This window comes from Thunnus thynnus, chromosome 5 (genome assembly GCF_963924715.1).
Source record: "Thunnus thynnus chromosome 5, fThuThy2.1, whole genome shotgun sequence".
Taxonomy (NCBI): Eukaryota; Metazoa; Chordata; class Actinopteri; order Scombriformes; family Scombridae; genus Thunnus; species Thunnus thynnus.
This window is the reverse complement of record NC_089521.1, coordinates 19,027,872-19,045,033: the sequence shown is the minus strand read 5'-3', so window position 1 is coordinate 19,045,033 and position 17,162 is coordinate 19,027,872. Positions and strand designations below refer to the sequence as shown.

Sequence of the window (17,162 nt, the reverse complement as noted above, 5' to 3'; positions counted from 1 at the left end):
CTTGTGAAAAAAAAATGTTTATACCAAATGTCAACCAAAATTTTGAACCAAACTGCTTTTAATCATTCTGACCGAAATCCTAAGTCTGTTCAGTCACGCTAGTCAACTGAGTTTCACTGTGGTGAAGTATGTGTGGCCTGATGGAAAAGTGGGAAAGTCTGGTGATGTAACAGGCTGAGCGCTCCACACCCTGTTCCTGTCTCTACTACCACTGTGACCTTCCATGACACTTCTTTTCCTCCCTGTTTTATTGTCGTGTTTGCAAACACTGACAAAGCAGAAACAGAGCATCGCAGATTTTTAACTAAATATTGATTTCAAGGATTGCACTTTCAATGTCTGCTATTTAATTTAAAGGCCTCCCTGATGAGGTCACTTCACACAGTGAAATTTGAACCTGCTTGGAAAGAAATTGTTGATGAAGTGTTATGAAAAGAAATAAAGCGGTGTAGCAAAAATTACTTTGGAATGGATCTGGCATTGTCCACAGACATCTGTTTTCTACTAGTTTAGCAACTTTATACTTGTTGAGTCTTGGTAAGGCCAAGTTAAGAGTTGCAGTTGCTATAGAAACAAAACAGGATGGACAGTACTGTCAGCACTGTGGTCGAAGGTCTGGGATGAATAGGCTTTCATTGTGTTCTCCGGTTGGCGATTTGAAGAAGTTTTAACTGAAAGAAAAAACAGTAATATCCTGTTTTGGCGGTAGCACAGCTTGTTTAACCTTTAACCCATCACGTAATGTGTCAAGAGGAAAATGAGCAATATCCCACCAGCCGACTCCCAGTTCGGGACAGCGTACATGAACCTGACAAAAGAAAAGGTTCTAGCTCAGAAAAGTGTTCTCCGAAGTCAAGGTGGACAGATGGTGGTGCTCCAGTTTGAGGCTCATCATTTTAAGTGAAATCATGCAAAAGAAACAACTGCAATCTCTCAAAGGAATGCGGTTAAAGACATAACAGAGACAGGTTGTTCATTTTCTCCAGGTGAGCGCAACAATAAGAATGTCTACAAAGTCACTTTTAATCCTGTGCTAGCAACTCATCTGAGCGAAGAACAAAGCCTTCTTATTACCTGACCTCCGAGATGAGCCGTATTCTCTACCATTAGTGAACGCACATTCAATTACACATGCTGGAAACAGCTCCGGGGTGCCGAATGGGTGAGGAGAGCCAGACAAGACAGAAATTAAGCTTGTTACAGACTGATTTTCAACTTCACTTAATTCAGCTTCCCTTTACAGATCCCTCTCATACCCTTGCGTTTGGCTTCTTTTTTTTTTTTTTTTTCCCTCCCCCCCGCTCCTCAACATGGAAGCAGGATTTACATACTGCAGGTAAACTGGGGAATAAAGAATGCAGATCCAATTAAACCTCTAGGGAGCTAATTAGTTACAATTAAGTTTCTGCTTCACTTGTTGTGTGGGATTATTTGGTAAACACCTACAGAATGTTGAAAGAATCTTGGCCTTTTCCCTGAACTTGAGAAGCGCTCTACTCATCTAGTGAAAACTTAGCTGTTGTAAAGATTTTTTTTTTATCATATTAATTAATGTGCGAGGATCCTGTGGTGAGTTATTGACATCAAAGTTGATGGAAACATGGTGAATGTTTACTTTGTGGCTTTAAAAGGAATCCAAGAGGTAAAAGAGGGGCATAATCTGACACTGAGAACACAAAGAGTGGCCAGTGTTATTACCAAAGAGGGAGAAGGAGTCATTGTGTAACCAAGGCCTGCTTTGAGTTAATTGCATGTTGACTTCATTAACCTTGATGTTCAGTATTAAGCACCACTTCCTCACTCCCTCATTACGTCTATCTTACAGAAAGAAACCAAAAGCTAACAAACAACACCGACAAAGATAACCGAAGCTTTTGTTTTTTGGCTTGCTGCTCAGTTGAACTGTTAGCAACAAGCAGAGAGCAGTGTCGCATAACATTTAACAGCAATGGCTAAGGCATTTCACCTGCCTCTGCAGACTAGCCTGCAGCCAGTCATAGGTGTGTTCAGTGGCTTTGTCCTGTCATCACATATCAACGTTCATTTGTGCAATACGAGCTTCCACATGACACGTCCCTTTCTGTTACGCTGCCCACTAAGTGACGGACAGAGTTTCAGCTGCCCTGTCAAAGAGTCCCATATGCAGCACAGAGAAACATCACAGGAGGCTGAACATGATTCCCTCTATCTTTCAACATTAAAGGGTCAGTTCACCCAAAATTAAAAAGGAAACATATTCTGTCACTTACTTCTTGAGGCATCTGGCCATGCAGTTTTGGTTTTATTTGTCAGGATTTTTAATCAGCTCTCTTGAGATTTCTGCTGCCACCCCAATACTATGGAGTTATAATTACTCACCATTTTATGTTTGTGCCTTAGTTACTTGATATTGTCTTTCTGATTCTCCATATTATTATTTCATTAGTACTACTATTAATTGAGCTACTTTTGTGGTTCTACCTTGTCCTAACCAAAATGCTGAATGTTCTACAGATACTGTAGTAATGCCCTCTGAAGCTAATTTGAGATTTTGGTCTGTATGCATAAAACTGACTTGAGGTAAACAGAATTACACATGAAGTACTAGAAACAATAAGCAAAAAAATTCAACAGTAACATATCTTTTCAAAATCAGTGTCCCCAATACTCCACCCTTGATAATCCACAGAACACACTGTGAACATTTTTTATTGGATCCACCAAAAAAATAGTCCCAGTCAAAACGGTTCACAGTGAGGTCTGTGGATTATCCAGAGTAATGTTTTTCTGTTGTTCCTGTTGAATTTTTTAGACGTCATTTTTCAAAGCTGGGAACACCACAAATAAACTTCAACTCACTGACATCGTATTGGGGTGGAGGGAGAAATCTCAAAGATGCATATCTCAAAACCTGGGCAAATAAGACTGTGTTTTTTGTTGTAATTTGAGTGAACTACCCTCTGTAAGATGTAAGCACTAAGAGTTTAAAACATCACCTTAATACCAACCAAACTTAACAAGCAGCACATAGCTGCTCCTTTTTCCAGTTGGTGCAGGAGGTGTTTAAAGAAGAGTTCTGTGTGCTACATGCCTAAGTTGACATTGGCATTCAGTGTGCTAGCAAAGCAAAGTGTTTCATATTATGGCAGAGAGGGAAATGGCACCTGCTGGGCAAACACCCCATATATTGTAATGTAGCTTAGCAGCACTTGCCCAGCTCCTTGCACTACAAAGCAGTCCATCAAAGTGAGATCTGAGAGGGAGAGAGAAGAAGATCATGACTCTTTTCACACCTTGTCAGACTGACTCGCCTCTGCCAGTTCCAGACCGGCCAGTGCTTCTCCTCTGCACTTGAGCAGCATCGCCAAGCTGTGCTCCAGCCAAAAAAAAGTGTGAGTGGTGTAGCTGAGGGGAGTACATTTCCCACTTCTCAACAAAATGAACACTTATGCGTATGTTAGTTTTTTTTTTTTCGTTTTTTTTCTGTGGCAAAACATGTGTAATATAGAGTGGCGTGACTTGTTTACGGTAATTCATAACATGATTTCAAGCATGCAGTCCATGTTATTTTATGTTGCGTCAGTGTATGTGAGAGTGTGTGTATTTCATTTGAATGAATAAACAACTGATTATGCCAAAAAGGGAAGTTTGGAAGTCTGGCTGAAAACTAAAAGGACATTCAGGGGCAGGGGCAAAGTTATAATTATAATTGTACATTAGATACAGTGTATGAGCCCTAATGGTTTATAATGAATGTACACAATCACAAGTCTACTGAAGCCAATTTAAATGATAAAAATTTTGTGAAAATTTTTTTCCTCGTAATGAACAGAGTAAGGTTGGCTGTTCATATTGTTTGGGGAGTTTATCCTGTCACTTTACTGCATGTTTTATAGAAATGATAGTATGCAATCTAACACAACTTTGCATAACTTATAGTGTTATTTTCTACTGAGTGTGTGTCAGAGAGTTTGATTAATCTCCAAGTTCATTCTTGATGCTGTAATTGCAGTGTAGTGTTGTTGTACCAGACTGCACTATAGTGGAGGTGTTTCTGCACATATATTCTTTTCTCAGCTGTTGTCATAATGATTTGGAAATTGTCTGACCATACAGAATAGAATAGTTCTTATGAGCTAAAACATCAACAACTGTGCCACTGGAGAAAACTCACATACATTAAATATCCTCCACAACAGGCAGATTACAAGCCATACTGAGCACCCCTGCTGTGCTGGGGCCTCCAAAATGTCACAGGAAAAGCTTTGCCACATACCAAAGGCACTCGTCTCCATTAACACTGCGCCAGGGGAGACTTACTTAGACTGACAGGCGGCAACAATACTGAAAACTCTCCCAACTGTGAGAAGAGAGACACGAAATGAAGAGAAGTGAGAAAAATGAGTTTGGAACTTTCATTGTCCTACGCCTTCCCTTCGCACAGATGCGCAGCTGAGCCAGTGCAGCTGGCCAACTGACAAATGGGAAAAAATAGTCCAATTTGAGCTGGTCGTTAGCAGTCGGAGCGCAGCATTCCAGATAAATGAGCGGCTGCCTCAGGTATGGCAGGAGATCTTCCTGAAGCATTCCTGGGAGATCGGTCCATACTACGGCAACCCCTTAGCCATGCCTTCGATCCGACAGGCCCGACACTACAGCAGAGGTGACCTTGCAGCGCTGCTCCTGCCGGGCTTCTTATTTTTACACTCCCCCCTCACAGCCCCCTCTTCTCCCTTGGCCTCCACTCCTCTTTTTTTCTAATCCCCACTTAAAGAGACAGTGTGGTGGTTTCATCATTAACTTCCCCTTCCCACTACGTTTTGTCTACAGACAGAGGCAACGATTGAGAGAGAGAGAGAGAGAGAGAGCGAGTGAGTGAGAGTGTGGTTGTGGTGGTCTGTCTGGGCTGGATCCAGGGTGAAGGGTGGAAGGAGAGCCAGCTCCATTAAAAGTGTCTATGAGGGGTTGAGCTGAGTCAAACATTTACTGGATGTTTTGACTCTGACTCTCCCCTTGTTGATGCTATGTGTGTCTGACTCTCTCGCTGCGTGTGTTTGCGTGTGTGTTTGCGTATGTGTTTGCGTATGTCACTGTGAGCCAGCGTATGCCACTGTGCCTAAGTATATATGTTTCAGTGCCAGCTGCCAGAGCTAGGCCACTTTCTTCTGCACACCCACTGTGGCCTGTGGGACCGTAATCTTTGTCAATGCCATGCTGGTTACATTTCGCAAGAGCCCTGAACGGAGTGGGCCAAACAAACACAGACATGGTTGATTGTGCCTGTTTTTCACTCTATTTTCAGGACATAGCTAGTGAAAGCCTGATCCAAAGGCAGTATTTAGACATTACCAGATTAGAAATGAATAAGGAGCCAATTTAGAAAGGGGCTGGATGCCCTCGGTGAACCGTCTGCTGAAGCAACCACATACAGAGCAACAATGGGACGCGTGCTACAACCAAGTCCCACAAATTTGTCTATTCACTTACTAGTACATGATCTTCAAAATATTTTATATCAGAAGACAATTTGTGTCTTAATACGGTAATTTGCCGCTTACATTCACAAATCCGCACATTACTCATTTCTTGGCTTTGGTTAAAACAAAACCCCTCAATCTCTGTGGACACTAATACAAACCAGTGTGTGCCTCTCATCAGCCTCTCCACACTTCCTGACAACTACTTCAGTGAATAAATCATGACTATTGATTAACATGCACACAACAGTCTGCACGGGCACATTCTGAGGTTTGTTTCTTGAGTGCCAAGCTCATTTAACATGGGCTCTTTCATGTGAGTAATTGTGCGTGCTTCCAGCCATCTACACCACCACCACCCCCACCCGCCCCCCCCTCCCATATAAAATAGAAAATCCCATAGCTATTTCTCCCACAAAAATTAGTGAATTGTGATGAGGCGAATTGAATCAATTATAGCCTTAAGGTGAGAACCTATTAAAAACATTTTCCCCCTGTTGCCATCAATTATCTGTCGTGATGTACGCAATCTCATTTTATGTGCTAAAACAGGTGTGACACACCTTGTGATAGTAATTATCTATTAGTATTCATTGTGCTTTTTCTTGAAACACGTAGCGTTCCTCACTGCATCAGTGTCAGACTTGACTATGATTGCATGCATAAATGCTATGCAAATAGGAATGCAATTATCTTTTTTATTAAAAATACATTTCTATCCAAAATTGTTAAATCTTTAATTTTGTGTGTAATATCAAGCTCAGCCTGCACATTAAGACCTTCTGCGACATTGATGTCTTCTCTACAAACTGCAAAGTAAATATAGAAATTGGCAAATAATTTCACATTTTCTATACACTGCTGTTAGTGCACAAGATAAATATGCTTGTAATATATTCTGCAACTCTGTAATGTCGATTTGCAAAGGGAAATGGTGAGGGGAGTGGAGGAGAGAGGAGAGGAGAGGAGAGGAGAGGAGAGGAGAGGAGAGGAGAGGAGAGGAGAGGAGAGGAGAGGAGAGGAGAGGAGAAGATGAGCTCCACTTGTCACAATTTGGAGAAAAGATCCCAGAAACAAGGTGCGCTCTGGGATTTGTTCAATCACTTCGGTGCTACAGTGAGTATGTAGATCCCGTCAGCCATCCATAGGTGTCCCTGGCCATTCCAGCCAGTCCCTCCCCTTACCAACAAATGAGCCACCACTCTGTTGGACAGGCATGCTCGTTAAAAATAAGGATGTACATTTGTTGGGGGGGGGGGGAGGGTATGGGAGAGCCTGGGCAGAAACACCAGGACTTTCCTCCCACTCTGTCCATCCCTCTCTTTCTTTTCCTCTTGTGGAAAGCTGAAGACCAGTAGAGGAGGGTGAAAGCATCTGGATCATGACCTTTCCTCAGGCGCACTGAGACAAATTAAAACCAGACATCTGATGAGAGGAGACTGAGGAGACCTTCCAAGCTGCTCCAAGAGCAGCCTCAACGCTTCCACGCTTTCAAGTCACTGCACATAGAACAGGTTACATTGTCCAGCTATTTTAATAACAAGCTGGAGGCCTGCATTGCGTCTCGCTATTGTTCACCAACAGATCACGTGCACTACAAGGGGAGATCACAGCTAAACTCTTATATTCTGTTATAATATTAAATAAAAGCACACTCTGAACACTTTTCGATATAAATTCACAATATCTAAAACACAAGAGGCAAACATTTAACTCTAAGGAACTACATCCTCTCTAGCTAGCTCCCAGTGACACAGCAAAAGCCTTAGACTCTAAGGCAGAATCCAACCACACAACAGACTACCTCAGCTATGGAACTAATTGTTTCCATTTCAAAGCCGATTAGCAGCCTCGGGGAAACTCTGACAGTTGAACACCACAGAACCAAACATCCAGGAAGAGGAGCTGCGGCTGAGGCTCAAGCTGATCACCCAGCACATCTGCTTCTATGCACTCTGGCACAGACAAAGACTCACTTACCATCATGGTCCATCTCAATCAAGACCAACAGAAGCTACGCATTAGAGACCAGCTAGACTAAATAAAGCATTCTCCCTGAGGTCTAAATGGAAAAAGACTCTTGGAAAGTACTTTTTTTCGCACTGTCTTAATTGCTGAGGAAAACCAAGAGACAGAGAGGCTATTGCTTAATACATCAGAAACAAGGGCTGAGATTGGCTTGACATAGACGTAATTAACCATGGATCCAGAGCCGGCGAGAGGACCAGCTATGCACAGTAACAGAGCATGCAGATTTCGATTTAATGTGCAATTTTCAGTGGAATATGACTAAAGTAATTGAGCCTAGTGCAAAATGAATTAGACTGACGAAATATCCGGGGAAAGTTTTGGGAATGTGTTAATGTTATTGTGATGGGGTTGAAATGAAGCTCATGCTCTTTGAAGCACTTTCTTTTATAATGGACTACTCATAATGAGACATTTTCCAGTGAACTTTATGTTTCAGTTAATTTGTTTGAAAGAAATATACCCTCAAAAGAAGAAAGTGGCGTATATGCATTTGTGCGTGGAAATGTCACCACAAAACTTTCTGCAGTAAGCCGGTGTCTCCAATATTGCTTCACAAAATTACAAAATTAAAAGGTTAAACAAATATTTTAAAACTATAAACTGGAATTAACAATATTGGAAAAAGTGAATTCTGCCTGGTTTGGGCTATTATAGAATATAAACATAATGTGATTACATTTAGTTGATTTGTGGATTGAATAAAAAACACTTTCTTACCTGAGATACAGAAGGAAGAGGCACCATCAATGGGACAGAAACATAAGGGGAAAGGAAAGAAAAGAGAATATTTCTGGTTAGGCAAGCTGTGAGTTTAACTATCTTTGATCAGACAGCACTGAGAAAATTTATGAGACAATAATATGTAACCAATCTTCCAAGAAATACACTCGCAGATTGTTTGGCATTGGAATATGTTTTGACCGAATCTGGACTTATGCTCTCATAAAATGAAAACTTCATGATCCCTAGGGGAAAGCCGGGAAATATTTGAATAGTTTATTTGCAAACACCATCATTCAAAAAAAATGAACTCACTGCTTTGAGTTACTTAACGCATTGCACATTCTGAACCCTAAATACGTTTTGTCACAAAAGCCGTTATTGTCCATTGCCAATGCATTGCAAGTTGACTTTTACAGCAAAGAACATTAAATGCCACTGCTGTTCTTGAACAGAGCCCAATTAATCCATTCAGTGGAGCAGCGCGCAATATTCAGGTCAGGTGATGCAGTTCGGCTTCGATTCTGTTCAGCCAGAGATGTGCTGTCTGAAAGTGAATTTGGTTAAAAGTCATCTTTAAATGTGGCCGGGGCTACTAGGGGTCTTAATGGGTCATAGCCCCTTCAACTGTATTTTTTGCCCCCTCTGTTTAAGCTTTATGTGTCTGTAGAAAAATAGCAAAAACAACAAAATTATTGGCCGAAGTACATGTGACTATCGCTTAGCTGTTGTTTCAGAACAATGGATAGCGCCGTTCGGTGTGTGTGGGGGGTTCATGTGACATAATTGTTTACTCTTAGTTCAACTAACGTTAACATATCGCCTGCGCGTTACCCAGCTTGTTTGCTTAGCCATAAAATGCAGTTGAGGATTAAGGATGGATATCAGAACGTGGTTTTGTAAGAAAAAACAAAGCATGGTAGCGACCCCAGCCAAGGCCAGCAGCCCCAGCAGCAGCAATGACATCGCTGAGATCGAGCTAGCCGAGACCAAGCTAGCTCCACCAGCCACAGAAGACGTTATTCCAGCAGCGGCTTATGTGAGTGCTCTGATTAATAAATGGATTCTTTGACTTTGAAACAGTAGCCTTATATTGTTGTTATTTAGACTTTCTAAGGCTATTGCATGGTTAAATAAATTTATTTTATTTTATGAAAAAAAAAGCCCTCTCGCAATTTTTAACAGCCCCTTCAGTCACTTCATCCAGGCCCGTCTTTAAAGATGGATAATTTAGATGAAACTGAAGAGCCTGTGATGTTATGTCCTTCAGGGCATAAAAAGAAGAGGAAAGCTGAAAATTCACGTAACACAGTGAAAAAAGCACGTTATAGCAGTCAGGGAATAGGTCCCTCCATTACTTGTAAACACAACTTAGAAAACCTTTGTCAGGCGTCTGCACTGACTACTGAGGAGTTAACCAAGAGTTAACCGAGTGCTTTATTCCACAATGGACAAAGTAAAACAGGATGCCACTCTGTTGTCGTAAATGGATATGATGCCAGTTAAAAAGCGAAGACCTAAAGTGGATAATCCAGCAAAACACAGAACAAAGGATCTGACAGTCAAGTACTTCATTCTGAATGAGACTGGAAAAATACTGGAAAAATACCTGTCTGCAAAGTGTAATTTATGAGCATTCTGTATTGAATATTGCTAAATGTCTATGATCATGTTGTGGATAATTCTTTTTAAATTTCATTTCAGATTATTTGCTTTTTATTTCTATACATTGCTTTGGGATTTCAGTCTGTTAAGAACACACAACCTTGATTATAATCTTCCAGTTTTGCCTTCACACTTCTACTGACAATTTTCATTTTCAATGCATCATTGTTTTTTATTTCAAAGCTCTTATTTTGTTTGATGTTTATAGACCCAAAGATACATTTTTAATTGATATAAACCTGTGAAACATTCCAAAAGTTAATGTTTGAGAATCAGAAAAAAGCAAATGTTTGGCATTTTTTAAACCATTTTAAACAATTAATGTTATGATTCCTTCAATCCATTTATTCCTCACTGCTCAAACCAAGAGTTTTACAAGAGGGGGCAGTGTGTTAATAAAGAATTATAGTTTTTACCAGGCATCAAAAAATATCACCTCTGCAACATTGCCAAGTACTGGATGTAGAATGGGGTGACAATGCCTGAAAACCGCGGTGCTTGCAAGTCAAATGAAAAGGCAGCCAAGAGACAATTTGTGAGAAACCACATTAAAACATTAACCTGCAGAGCCAGCCATTATGCTCACCATGGTTCACCTGGCAGAAAGTATCTTCCAGCTGACTTGAATGTGAAAAAGATGCATGAACTCTACCGCCATCTAATATGATGAGCAGATCTCATACGCTTTATATTATAGCGTATTCATGTATGACTTTAACCTGGTATTCGGACACCCGTCAAAAGATGTGTGCAGCACCTGTGTTAAAGTTCGATTGAAGCTGAAGGACCCAGAACTCACAGGTGAAGAAAAACGCAGAGAATGGGCCCTGTACCTCTTACACAAGCAGAGAGGACGTAAATTCTATGATCTGCTAACTGCTGTGGAGCTCAAAACTGAAATATTGAGTCACACTGAATATTGATTCGATACTGAAAACTGAGTTACACTGAGTAACATGGGGGACTGAGTTAAACTGAATATTGTGAAACACTGAATACTGTGAAACATTGAGTAACAATAAGTAACATACTGTAATACTGTAAAATAGTTAATGTATTTCCAGGTTAGTTTAGTTCCCAAAAAACTGACTGTAAACAAAAAAACTGTTTCAGACTTTAGACTCAATGAGTCAGTTCTGCAATGTCTGGTCACCACTGTGGTCACTCTTTGGCAAACATTGGCACGTTCATGCTCAGGGGGTTTTGTTGTCTTTTACTTCATCAAAACAACGCAACTGCAGTTTGATTGATTACCCAGCATGCACAATAAAAAAAAACATGATTTATGAAAATTAATAAAAATGGAGATACCTGTTTTTGCAAATGAACTCTTCATTTACACTATGGCTTTCATATGTCTGGTCTACAGCCGATAGACACAGGCTCTTTACTTTGACATGCTCAAACCAAATTAAACAGTTAAGCTAGTGAGACATAAATACTTCCCCTGTAGCCTCCCTCTGACTCCATAAATCTATACAGACACTCACAGTGGCACATTAACACATTGGAGTAAAAGTCAATGTGGGGAAAAACACTACTGTTTGAAGTACAGATTATGTAGTGGGGGCAGTTGTTACACTAAAGTAAGGTTTGTAAAGCTGTAATGGAGGGGATGTCTCTGCAGGAGAGCCTTCAGCCAGAGCTGAATACTGATGCGTCTGACTGATTGCCGCGTCTGTGGGATCTAATTTGAAAGGTGGACAGTGATGAATGTCTTTCCTCCACTTACTGGCCGTCTGATGTATTATGCATCCCCATCTGATCAGAGAGGCTGATGAGGCGCAGGGAGACGAGGGGTGTCCATGTCCGACGCACCCTGACATTGGTTATATAAATGACTGCACCTCCACGCCTTTCATTTCCCAGCTCACAGGTCACGGGAGGAGCTAATAGGGCCATCGTTAATAGGGGATGACTGACTTCAGCTGGGGCCGCCCATGCATTTTGATGGGCTACACATTTGACAAAGTCTCTTAACACAGTGACTGAACCATGCTCCCCTGTCAGCCTGGAGTCTAATTGTCATAGACACAAACGTGGGCAGCAGCCGGAGGATAGTGCTATCGGCTGCCCAGCCGCCACTGTGATCATCTGTCTGTGTACATCTTGGCTCTGCATGAGAAAAGGTGTGCTTACTTCAGTTGTTTGGCAGACAGACGTGGAGGAAAAAAAGGACCCTTACTGTTACAGCCTGTCAGCGACAAAACCCATGATTTAAGACTATTGCTTTGATCCGTGGCTACCGTATAGGGTATTTTGCTGCTGACATCACGTTGCGAGCTGCATAACTGAAGGAGTGAAACCCTTCTATTAGCCTGTAGGACAAAGCCTGAGTGCTATACCATGTTTTGTTCTCTCCCCAGGAAAAACAGCATTGGTAATTGTGCCTCTGCTGAGGGAGTGGAGTAGGCTCATTCTTTGTTTAAGTGTCCGCCAGGAGAGCACTCTCTGACACAACCAGGGCTCCTGAGCGCCCATCAACTGCACATTTTAATGTGCTGAAGCAATATTAACCGCAGCGGCAAATAAAAAAGCCCCAGCCCTGGCGGGGCACGACGTGGGCCCTAACGAGTTTATGGCTGCCCTAATTGAGCCATTTCCACATCAGCTGCTGTTTTTTGTCAGATCAGGAACTACTCTCCCACTCCCAGCTGTGATTTTCTCTCCGACAGTCAGCTCACGGCCCCCATATCAACCCTGCACAATGGAAGGTCACTGTTAGTACAGATAAACCTATTCACAGAAGCCCACACACTGACACAAACCCGAGAAGGGTTTGTAGTTGAGGAAACATCTTATGGAAATAGAAAACAGTAAGTATGATCATTTCTCAGGACCGATAAGACACAGCAGAAGTACAGAAGTTGACAGTGATAAAGAGCTGTGAGTGTATGACTGCATCTGATTCCTCATCCACTGTTTTAAAGCTCTCTCACTTCCAGCCACTATCTGAATTTTGAATTTAACCATGGCACTCATTTGTATAAGTCTGTATGCTGATTATGCGGCAAACAGCAGTGTTTACCAGCCAGAGAGCAAGGAAGCCATCTTTAATTCATTAGAAAAACACACTTTGTGGGAAGACTTTCAGTGGAGGCTTTACATTACTTGGGCTGCTTTAATACACGCTCAGTATGCAGAGGAGGCCTGTGTTAAAGTAGTGGATAATAGGTGAAAAAGGCTGGGGTGAAATTCAGTCCTCCTCCAATGAGCCATTAATTAGTGCTGAAGGAGGTGAACGACGTGTTCAAAAGCTGAGGATTCTTCATTAGTCATCCGGCGGCTGCACACTGGTCATACAGGCACACAATTAGCCCTCCCACCCCGCCAGCAGCAGCCTCTCCTCTACGGAGCGAGACATACTGTAGGGAGGCATTGTCACAGTTTCTGACGGACATGATGAAACTAATGTCCGCGCTGTCCGTACACCGTGTCAGTGTCAGCGCTCCTTCCCGATCACCCTTCTCTGTCACACTACCGCTTTGATTTAAAATACATGTGTCCCATTATGGCATATCTGGCCGTTATAATTAGACGATGGGAGCAGATTTCACGAGGAGACACTGCCATGTGATCTAATTAGCACTGTATTAAAGCACTAAATCAAAGTTGTAGCGCATGTGCTTTTGTTTGAGAGTTCTTTCATCTTTGGGGGATTGTTGTAAAGATTGTTCATTAATCTCTCTTCAAGAAGCTAAATGAGCTGGAATATTAAGTAGTTGATTGACGTGCTGTAGCCCAACCAGATTTGGTACACATGGTTTTTGAAGATTTATTGTAATCTTTCAGGGGAATTGTGAGTTTTTTTAAATATCAAACAGGGACAGCATTTTGTTTTTAAGCAACGACAGCCACTGATAAATGAGACGGATCAGACATATATCCGTTACAAAGCTCAATAAAGCTCTTGTGAACAACTACTTACCGCAAAATGACTTAGCTCTCAGTGTGTACAGTAAAACATCTGTGGACCATTTTGTTGACATCAAAATCACTTATTTATAGCCATTCAGTTACACAATTTACAACGGCCACAAACAGACTTCTTTTTCAGCATGGGGTGTTTCCCTCTGATCACTCCGAACAAACGACATTCTACCTTTGCAGCTATAACGGTTTTGTCTACCTGCAACTAATATTTATTTTAACATCACCGATATTCAGCAAAAATAGTCTACTACTAAATAAACTCCAAACAAAATCAGGAGAGGCAGGCCTTGATGGTAAACTTCAGAAAGCTGCGCTCTGGACAAGTGTGGCAGCAGCAGAGACAAGAGCAGCAGGGTAGAGAAAAGGGGAGAAAAAAGACAGTTCTGCTGGGAAGGAGACAGGCTTCTCTGAGCTGAGCACATTCTTCCATGCAAAACACATGCATGAGCACACACATGCGCACAGCAAATTCGCTCACAAACAGGCTCACTGATAGCCCTAAAACTTAGGGTTTTTTTTATTTTTTTTATTTCTCTGCTTCCTGTCGTGATGCGCTGATAAGTGGCAAAGAGACCAAACAGTGAAAAGTAAGAAAACAACAGCAATATAGTCATTTAAAGGGAGTCTATTTTGAGTCAGGGACAGCTTCTCTCTCCGTTACTGAATTAATCAAATCCAAAGGACATCATCTTCAAACTCGACATCCCCCTAAAGGCGAGCATCTCATTCTGTATGCAGCTGAGGAAGCTTCATAACATCCTAAAAATACAGCGCTCCTGGAAGAGAGGTGCTCTACCAGTCTGAAGGGAAGCATGAAGAACTAGCAGGCCCATGGGAATAGACATTGAGATTAGATGCAAAAACTCTGCTTTCATAAACAGCATTAGTTCTTGTTAGACATCCCACCCCTCCCACAGATGCAAGCCCTCTCTGTTTTGCAAAGCAGAGAGAAGGCATTATTGTTTTATTTGCATTTTCGTTTCCCGAGCTCTTTACCCCCACATGTTAAACACTAGTGGGTGAAAGCTGTTGCTGTCAGAGAAGTGTTTGGACTGAATTGCTCAGTCCGCGTCCCTGTCTCTAGTAACAAGAAGCCATCTGAACTGGGGGTTTTTTTCTCCCCTTTTACACACTGCCTCTTTGAACTAATCAATTTGCTCCAGGCTATTGCTCTCCTGTGATCACATAATATGAGTCCAATAAAAAGGCCTAATGCAGCACTTGGACAGGGCATCAGTTTATTTTGCTGTTTCATCATCACTGTTAGCTTGGTGTGCAAGGGAAAATTAAACACACTGATGAGGTGCTTCACAGCTTAATATTTAACAGTGCGAATAACAGCTTTATTATGTACAGTCACATTATGTTTTACATGATGAAAGCACATGTGTTTATGAGTGTTATGACCATAATTTGTTTATGTATCTTTGCTTATTGATAATCAATGTAGCGTAGTGTAAAGGTTGCCATGAATACAAATGATAGGACACACTATGTATTTCACGTCCAAAACGTAATGGGAGCAGACAATTTTGCTGCCCATCACTCAGTGTCAGCGCCAGTTATCAACAAATTTGTCTTTCTGCCAGGTTGTCACTCTCTGGACTCCCCTATTACTCTTCTGCCTAAATTCAAGAAAATATATAATTCCAAAGGGAAAGTGACACTCTCTGAAACTTTAACAACAAAAGGAAATATGACTGATTATAGTTTACCTGAGTAAAAAAAATGCAGCACTGTGCAGATAAACTGAACTAATTTGTCATTGCAATGCTGCATACTGTAGCTACTTCCCTCCAAAAATAGATTATCACACGTTTGATCAATGACTAAATGTTTATATTTTACATTGAAATGATTCAAAATTCAAAATTGTCTGTTTTATTTTGGGTCACATAATGTTGCCCGTCTCTTTGTCCGCCAGTGGAGCTGTGTAGTTTGGCTGTTTAGTTCATCGTACTGTTGTTGACGTCAAGGTTGCCGTGGATCTATCATATTCAGGGAAAGAGGAAACTGCTTATTAGCATTAGCAAGTTCTATATGGTATCATTTCCAACATGGATTTTCAACAAAAGCCATGTGTAAGAAAATTTTAATGCCATTTCTTTCAGATATTGTCCTAAAACTCTTTCTCGCTACTGGGCATGTATGAATGTTTAGGCTGCTGCTGTTCCATCCCTTTTAGGTGAATTTAACTTACAATGACATTTTGTAAATACATTAAATAAGTCTTTCAATTATACTCCCAGGCTAGACCTTTTGTGCTACGTCCATACTGTTTCAAGGCTGGACAAAGCAAGAGAACTCCTTCCACCACTGTGGTTTTTAAACAGCCAGGAGGAAGACACATTAAATCCTTTGTATCCATGTTGATTACATTGTCTTTTCATCTAACTTTAACAGCTATCTAAACAAATACTGCTCTGTGCTTTCACATTGAGGCAGTAAATGTGGTCTAATGTGTTTTGAATGAGGGTTAAAAAAAAATCATTCTTGTAGCCTGGAGTCAGTGCATGTATTGTCTTTTGCATTGCAAACTGTCTTTTTGGTTTTGGGGGGGGTTGTGTATTATAAAGGAATTTCCCTTGAATAACTGTTAATTAATCACAAATGATCATTGGTTAAAGGAATTATTTAAATTAAAGAAAATGTTTAAAAATTAGTATCACTATTTAGAAAAAAAAAAAAAAAAGTTTTTGTTCCAGATGTCAGAAGATGCAAAGAGGGAAAGTTTGTATCATGTATACTAGGGATGTGCACAGAGCCCAGTATTTGTATTTGTATCTGTATTTGTTGAGGCAACTAAATTATTTATATTTGTATTTGTATTCGAATAAAAGTGGAGAGAGGCTTAAAAATCCTGTTTTTGTTTTTATTACGCTTTTAATTTTAGAAAATTAAAGTTACAATAAGTGTTCATGAATAAACTACTTTACAAAGGAGGTCCCCACACTGGGTCTCAAACTGGAGTCTACCAGATCATAGGTGACTGCGCTAACTACTGAGCTAAAACTTAACTCATCGCCTCATTGCAGACAGACTTCTACCTATTTATACACCTATAACACTGTGACAGCACACCATGTGACATGTAGCGAGGAACTTCAAAGGTAACTCTTGCTTTGCACTTTTCATTTATTGCATATTTTTTACAACCTAACTTTGTGGAAAGTAGAAGGGGAACAACAGATTATGGAGAGTCCTTTGGGAGCACTCGGCGTATGTCAGTAGCTCAGCTTTATCTCTAGGGAACACCCCCAACTCTGGGAGTGACGTCCAAATTAGAAAATGTGCATCATGTAGCAGGTGGATGTCACTCCCCTGCAGATAGATGTAACAGCAGAGCAGAGGAGATAG

The 17,162-nt window shown here is 41.0% G+C and overlaps 1 protein-coding gene across 1 annotated transcript in view; it reads right to left on the bottom strand.

Annotated features, from left to right (window-relative positions):
* The window catches only part of roraa (RAR-related orphan receptor A, paralog a), a 194,271-nt gene that overhangs the window by 131,875 nt on the left and 45,234 nt on the right, over window positions 1-17,162 (bottom strand). The gene's annotated exons all lie outside the window — the stretch shown is intronic.